Source organism: Gracilinanus agilis, chromosome 3 (assembly GCF_016433145.1).
Source record: "Gracilinanus agilis isolate LMUSP501 chromosome 3, AgileGrace, whole genome shotgun sequence".
Taxonomy (NCBI): Eukaryota; Metazoa; Chordata; class Mammalia; order Didelphimorphia; family Didelphidae; genus Gracilinanus; species Gracilinanus agilis.
The window spans coordinates 243,697,291-243,706,046 of record NC_058132.1 but is presented as its reverse complement, the minus strand read 5'-3'; positions in this window follow the sequence as shown (position 1 = coordinate 243,706,046).

The following is an 8,756-nucleotide window of genomic DNA, read 5'->3' as shown; positions in this document are numbered from 1 at the left end:
AGGGTGGTCTGGAAGGAGAGAGGGGTTTGGGGTTCCTGACAGCCACTAGGGAGAAACTCAAGATGGGGAAGGGTCTCAGGAATGGGTTAGACAGAGAGAACCTGCTCTCTCAGCCTGGGAAGATTTGGCTGCTTTTAAGGTAGAGGGTATACTAAAGGGATAGTTTGAATTCAACGATGTCCTACTCGCCTATGGGAAACTAAACCCACAAAGTCTTTTCACTAAAACCCAAAAGCCACCCTGTCTCCCAGAGCCTTGGGAAATCAGGCAGGGAAACAGGAAAATAATATGGAGAAGGTCAGGGAGAGGTCCAGAGAAATAAGCTAGGTTCAAATTGTTCAAAGACAAGGCACAGGCCAAAGCAAACTGAAAGCCAAAGTAGAGCTCTGGTTGATCCTTCCACTCTGTTCAAGCGTCAGGGACCAACTGAACTTTCTCTCAGAATTCTAAGGCTTCTAACTGCCAGACGTTTTCAGTTGGCCCTCTGCAAGAGCAACACCTCTCTTGCATCTTTTGCATTACAATAGTCATATTGAATCCAGAAAAATTAGGGTGGTATCCCAGAGACTGGCAAAGGAAATGTCAAACCACTCCAGTATCTTTGACAAGAAAACCTCAAATGGGATCATTGAAGAGTCTGACATTACTTAAACAACTGAGCCACAATTCTCGAGAGCCAGAATTCTTAGAGCTTCTGGGACCCAGTTGTTATTGTGATAATCTTTGCTGCAAATACATTATTTGACAAACACTGACAATTTAATGTGACCATTTTCCACATGTACCCTGGAGCAAAAGGAATGTATAGTGGAGGTGAGAGGAGAGAAAATAGCAGGATATATAAACTTTAAAGTGAGGTCCCAATTAGTCCCTCAAAGCAGTTGCATGTATTTGAATTCACATAAAGTTATAATTATTTAAATATAGAAATTAGTTCTAGCCCAAAGAAAATATGCATTGTGAATTCAAATAATGCTACCACTTCAAGGGGATTCGTTATTACCACTAATTCATACCTATCATCACTCATCTCTTTTACTCTGTATCATTTAACCTCTTTCAACTCTACTTGCTGTAGACTCTCAGTTATAAGTGAAGATGGTGTCTAAGGCAAACTGTAAATCCTTTTACTCTTTGGGCTGAATTTCAATTAAATATTGCACGAGAAGAGGAAACTGTTGACAGGTGTAGACAACTGCTTCCAGCTGGGCTTAGAATTTAACAAAGTAAACAGGAACTGAGTAAAGCAGAACAGAATTTAGCTTAATGTTTCATGTAACCTAGTAGAGCTGAAAAACCATGGATACCATTTCCATTATAAACAGATAAGCAACTCTTTCCTTCATATAAATACAAGTTTCTGAAATAAGATTAAAAAGCATTTAATTCACCAATAAGTCTACTATGTGCCACGCCCTAGAGATAAAAAGTCCAAAACAAAACAGTCCTTTCCCAGAAGAAGCTTATATTCCATTGGAATGAGTAACATATGTTCAGATTAGTAACTACTAAATATATGCAAAATAATTTTGGAAGTAGAGCAGGAATGCTAACAGCTGAGGGAATTGGAAAAAGATAAGGCTGAAAAAGCTGGATTATGCAAGACTGCAAAGTAGCTTTAATGCTGTGCAGAGGCATTTCAATGTTATTTTTTAAGAAATAAAGAAATCCTGAAGATATGTGAGAAAGGCATGACGCAACCAGATCACTATATGAAATGGATTATTCTGATGAAGGTAAGAAGGATGGTTTGGAGGAGAGACAGGTAAGAAAATCCCTAAAGAGGTTATTATAATAATCTAGGGAGGTAGCGCTAAGGACTTACATTAGGGTTATGGTAGAAAAAAAAGGAGGGAATGGATGCATGAGTCACTAAAGTTATGGAATCAACGGAACCTTTTAATTCATTGGCTATGAGTAGTAAGGGAAGATGAATTAAAGAAAATTACAAGGTAATTAACATAGAAGGCCTTCTAAATGATGGGGCCACTGACAGAAATAGTGGAGTCAGAAGAAGGAACACTTTTATAAGGAAAAACAATAGGCTAAGTTTTAGGTATGTTGAATTTAAGGTGCCGGTGGGATACCCAGATGAAGTTGCCTTATAGAGTGAGTTGGAAATCTGGGTCTGGAAACTCCAAAGAGATCAGGGCTAAAGATCCTAAAATATGGTATTGTGGTTCTCTCTCCAACAAAAAAGTCAATTCTAGAGTCAGTTACTTGTTACGTTTAATAACTAAGAAGGGATATTTAGCTCACACACATTGAAAGAAACATCTTCAAATTTCAGACATTAACAATCATTAGAAATAATAAATATAAGTATTTATAGAGCACTTTTAAAATATTTTCCTAACCTCACAACAACCCTATTGTCATTTCCAACTTATGAATGTGTGATAATTAGATTAAATCAACATTGCCCATCTTTAGATTTAATCACCAAAAGTGAAAACACCTCCATTTTTGGGAGGTCTGTAACCCACATGTGCTAGAGTAGATGACAATCAGAATCGACTGACTACTCCTGAGGCAGTCCTAAGAGAAGTGTCTGTTGTGATTGGACATGCAAACTAGAAGGAAGGCACAGGAAGTGACGCATAAGTGACCCTTTAAAAAGAGAGAGTTGAGTGAGTCAGAAGGGCTTGATTGGGAGAAGCCTTTGTGGCTAAAACCCTTGTTAATTGACTTTTAGGCTCTCTGGCTGGGCCTCTGGAGCCCTGCTGGAGTAAACCCTAGACTTAAATACAATCTTTTACTCTTACCTTCTTCTCATCTCTCTACTTCCACTCTTTCCTATATTTTGTAAATAAATTTCCATAAGAGTCAATTTTGACTTGAGGTTATTCCTCAATTGGGAATTTTCCCCCTGGCAACCGATCTTTAATATATTTGACCCAAAGCCCCTTTTTCCCCATTACAGATGAGGAAACTGAGGTTGACAGAGTTTGTGACTTGCCCAGGGTCATACAACTAACTAGTGGTTGAAACCAGATTTGAATTCAAGTTTTCTTGCCTCTTGGCCCAATGGCTGCCTACATGCTAGGACACTTATGTCAGAGTTCTATAACTTCTGCAAGTTCTAAAATTAATATTCGATGCCTCCAAAGTATGATATTTATAAGGATTTATTAATATAAAATTAGAAAGCTAGAGAAACACAGGGAAACAGGTCCCTACTCACCCCACATGGCCACAAGCCATTCCTCCTCTAGCATAGCTCACCACACTATTCCTGTGCCAAGAAGGATGACCACTCAAACCCAAATTAAATACTGACAGTGAAAACTCACGTACAATATGCAAAGCTTAAGGAATTATAGGTAATGCCGGAAGGGAGTTTGGGTAATTTAGTTTCAGGGGGTACAAGATCTTCCAAATTTACAACTGAAAGAGTTTTTGATTATTAGATTAGTGTAGGTTTAGTATATCCATTACCTGCCTGCCCAAAAGCCTTAGACTACTGAAATTACCATTGGTATTTGCTAATATGGGACTTTGCACATGTATCGGATTCAAAGAAATGGGATCAACACAGGAGCACAGATTTCATTTATACAGTGCCAAAGAAGCACAGATACCTACACAGTGCCAAAGCAGCACATACTTAACCTGATTAATGCCAAATGAGCACACAGATCAAATAGAGAAACCAATTCTGCTAGGATTGCTAAGACTTCTATGCCAATAAAAAGGACTTGAACCTAATGTGAGAATCAAGGTTGCAACATTTAACATACATTAAGACATAGGACTCCTTGAACCATACTTCTTGTGAAATTTATAAGTCAAGTACCTAATAAGTGGCCGTTCTGGCTCCATATTCTATCCTTGAGAAGAAATGATGAAAGAAGAAAAGAAGAAACAACATAATATCAGACCAATAAATGCAAATATAGTCCTTTTTCTTAATTTTCTTACTCTAGTAGTTGACCATGGTCCAGGATGCTAAGTGGGTACATGCATGATATCAGACATGGATTGCTTTAATTGGACATTATTCAAAGACTTAGTGTGATTTGTTTTTTCTTATTTAGACTTTTTTTCCATATAAAATTTAGAATTGGATGTTTAGAATTTTTTATTCACTAGTCATTTGTTTTTTTTTGTGCTAATTTTCCTGATGAATTTGATTGGCAGTGATTCATATGCCTCCTGCCTCAGCCATATATCCCTCTGTGATTTCATTGTTTCTTTCTATCCTCCTCAGGGGGGAATGTGTTTTTATTTCATATGAAAAGACTCTGGTTGTTTTAGGAAAAGAGATTTACTACCTCCTGGAATCCAAATGGAGATGCCCGTGGAGACCACATGGAGAACCTATGCTGATCCAGGAGCCTACAAGAGCAACTGGATGTAAAGAATTTTGAACTTTGGGGGGTCTGAAATTCATTTGTCTGGTTTAAAATTCATTTGTTTTGTTAAATTCATCTGTTTTGTTTAAATGCATTTGTTTTGTGTATATATATATATAGTTGTGAAAGAAGGGGACTGCCCCCTGAATTTTTTTTTAAAAGAAGTGCCAAGTATTTGATTTCCTTATTACTGTAAAACTTGTTACCATTCTCCCCTTGTATTGATGTATATACCATTTATTTTATTATAATTGTAAATTTTTTTATGTTTGTTATGATCCATTGGGAAGACTGGTTTCTCAAAGGATCACGGGGGGAATGTGTCATTTGAAATTATTGTAAGCTCATGAAGACTACATCTCCCAGGACTCCCTGCTACAACATCCCCTGATATCTCCTGCTTCCTTTGTGAAGGTGTTGGAGAAAGTTTAAAGGGAGAAAGTTTGGTGCCTTTTTGGAGAGTCTCTCTGCTCTCTTGAGCCCAGAGGCTGGTTGAGACTCTATCCTGATCTCTCTCTTGGCACCTTTTTCCATTTTTATCTACTTCCTAGTTTTCCCTAGACCTTCCCTTTTCTAATTTAAATAAAACCTAGCTATTCTAAACCCTAAAGTTACTCTCTGATCTTTTATTTGAGCCCTGAAGGGCTCTGGTCAATTTCCCCCTGCCAGGGTTGGGGACTACTGCCTTCCTTTCCCTTCCTCTACCTTCCTCTCTCCTTTCTCCCATTCCTCCAATTCCTCCCTACCTTCTTCCCTTCTCCCTCTCACAAGATGATATGTAAAAAAAAAGGGGGAGGGAATAGAAGATGGCACTAAGAGAAACTTGAAGGAAGAAGAAAAATAGGATAAATTATACCATATAAAGAAGCACATGAGAGGAGGAGGGGGAAGAATACTATTATAAGAAGGAGAGGAAGAGAGCACTACTAGGTAATACTTAAACTCTACTGTCAGTGGAATCAATTCTGAGAAGGAAGAGCATCTAGATCCATTGGGGTATTGAATTCTATCTTGTTGATATTCTATATATTGAATTTTATATAAATGAGAGGGAAAAACCAAGGTGGGGAGTGGGGCAGGGAGTACCAAAAGGGAGGGAAAGAGTGGGGGGGGTGTAAAAGTGAAATTTGGGAGATGCCAAACTACATTTCCCATGGTCCAACGGGTTTCCGGTTCCGGTTCTTTGGGCGTGGAGACACCTACGTCTCCACGCAGGGAAGAGTTTATAATCTCCTGGGTTGGGGGGAGTGGTCTCTTGGCCAGCAAACTCGGGAGGAGACAGGAGACAATAATGGCGAGCGCGGCAGGTTTTGAATTCTTATAAGCGAGTGGTCTAATAACTTTATCTATCAGCATGGCTTTAATTAAATTACTAATTTTTATATTTATACCAGCCTTTATCATTTTTCATATTTATAATTTGGCGAACCACACAGGAGTAATTCGAACTTTCAATTTTCTAGATAGCCTTAGAAGAAGCCATGCGGCTCTGGGACCCAGAGTCTCAGAAACAATCTTTTTCCTTGCCCAGTCCTCTCCCAATTTTGCCCAGCCTAGAGGCTGTTTTACAGGGAAGAGAGACAATGGTTTTAATTGCCGCTGGGCTGCGAATTATTTTGCTCAATGCCCCGGGCCTGGTGGCCCTTGCTGGCACTGATGGACTGCCGGTGCCCAGCCAGTTTCGTCTCGCAGCCGATCTCCTGACTCCTGACTTGATCTCCATTCCTGCCGCGCTGAAAGCCTGCAAACCTCCCAGTGCCTGTGATCTCTGATCCTGACTTGCTGGTGCTGCTGGAGTCCAGAACCCCAAGCCCCAACAGCTCATCCAGTCCTGACTTGCCGAGATCTCTACCTCCAGAGACTGCTTCAGCTCTGCTGTAAATGATTTGGGTACATTCCCCTTTCTCCCTATTTCTAGCCTTCCACATGTTTCTCTAAAGACCCAATTTAGCCACCCACACAAGCTCTACTCATGGGATTTTCTACAAAACTTTTTCTCTAGCCCCGAGCCCAACGACCTGACCCCACGTGGACCTAGCGTTTACCTTTAATGGGGCCGAATGGCCTATTCAGACTTGCTTGTGATTAAAAACTGAACTCAGGGGAAGAAATTTCACCCCATACCTGCTCAGAACTTTGAGCAAAGACTGATTATAAAAAAAAAAACAAAAACCTTTCAGAACTGAATGACTTTTAAAGAGACTGTATCTTACTGTATTTTGCTAATTAGTTTTGTAAATAAATCTTGCTTATTTCGTTGATTTTCCTGTTACACTGAAACATTTTAAGTTGAAGTTTGTGGCTGCTAGATTAATTCTGTTTATGATTTTATTGTAACTCCCAAATAATGAGAAAAATCTATTAGAACTGGTAAGAGGTTTTGACCAGCTTGTTGATCTGATACTACTGGATTTATAGAGCACATGTCTTTTAAAATTTATTCTGTCTTGGTAATTGCAAAGAACCTTGAAAGTTTCCATGCTTTGAATATTACCTTGTAATTTTACAAGAGATCTTTTAACTTTTACTTTAAATCCTTAAGAATTGTTGTCTTAAAGGATAAAGCTTTTATATATTTTATTATAAGAGAAATTATTGCCTTAAATGGGTAGAAGCATTTCCTATCCAGGATTCTTTAAAACAGGAAGCCAAGGAGCTCCTGTATATTCTTATCTGAGGATGATTATATCAGAAGGTTTCTTTTTTAAATATCAGATTTTGCTATATAACAGAATTTGTTGAGAAACTCTTAGCCAAGATTTAAAGTTGTAACAAGTAAATGATTTTAAACATCATTGTTTTAAAATGTGCTATTGGAAATAATGGTACTCTATTTGAATGTGCACTGTGAATCTGCTATTTGTAAGATCCATTTACACTCACAGAATGAAAACCTCATTTTGGGGTAAAATAACCCTTCTAGTTCTAAGCTATATATATATTTTTGATTTTTTTAAAACTTTTTTAATGAGAGCAATTGATTTTCCCTTTTTCTCATCTTGTACTGGAAGTACATATATAATCATTATTTATCCTTTTTCTGATTCTACAGCAAATACCTGAGCCTATAGGACTGTGATTAAATGCCTTTCTGTCTGATTCTACAAAAAGAGAATATGAAAGCCATTAATAGTGCTAAAGAAAGCACATGGTCAGAGACTTGACTGACTAAGATCTGTATAATTGCAGCAGTTCTATGCCAATACTTTAGGGCTTGGAAATTGGGGTTTGAGTCCTTGAGTCCCAGTCTTTTCTAAAACTTTAGAGGACGTGGGTCCCCTCGACTTAGATTCCTAGAAAGCACCTAAGATTGGTTATTTATTTGGCTCAGTTCCCTGAAAAGCTGATAAGTCAGATCAGAGAGAGACATTTTCCTTAAGTCCTGGCCCTAAATGGGTAATTGCACACTGCTGAATTCACTTTAATTAGACCTTCATTCAAAGGTCTAAGTTTATTTTCCCCAGATTTTTGCACATTTTACATTTCATTCACAAGTTAATTTTTTCTTCCTTTTTCTTGAATTTTATTCTTTTTATTTTGCCAATTGACTTCATATAACCCCCAGGACTCAGCCACTCATCCTTAGCTGACCTGAGGTACCTTTTTTTTAGGAAAAAAGGTGTGTTTAAGTTTTACCTCACGGGGATATCTGTTAAGTTTTTTAAAATTCGATAATGTAAAAATATATGTATATTTAACTCTTTTAGGAGTAATTTCACGGGGAATTGTATAAATCTTAGAAGAAAATGTATGTTTTGTAATCTATAATGTAAAGTTTAAATTCTTTTGAGAATAATTTCAGGATAAGGATCCTACCATCTCCCCAGAATCCAGATGACGAACTTGTTTGGTGAAGACACTATGAAGATGTCTGAAAAGCCTTCACTGTACCATGAAGACAAAATTTTGAACTTTGGGGTGCAGTTGATTGAACTATGGGGAGTTGAAATTGAGTTGTATGTATTGTTTTAATTGTACACTGTTATACCAATTGGGGACTGCCCCCGAATTGGTTTTTTTGTCAATGCGGCTAATTTTGTTCATCTATTTCTTTATCCCCAAATTCCTGAAAATTTTAGAAGTTGTCTATTTTTACAGGTCCGGCGAAGAAAAAGGACTAACCTTTTTTTTTTGCCGGACCTCACGGGGAATTGTAAAAGTGAAATTTGGGAGATGCCAAACTACATTTCCCATGGTCCAACGGGTTTCCGGTTCCGGTTCTTTGGGCGTGGGGACACCTACATCTCCACGCAGGGAAGAGTTTATAATCTCCTGGGTTGGGGGGAGTGGTCTCTTGGCCAGCAGACTCGGGAGGAGACAGGAGACAATAATGGCGAGCGCGGCAGGTTTTGAATTCTTATAAGCGAGTGGTCTAATAACTTTATCTATCAGCATGGCTTT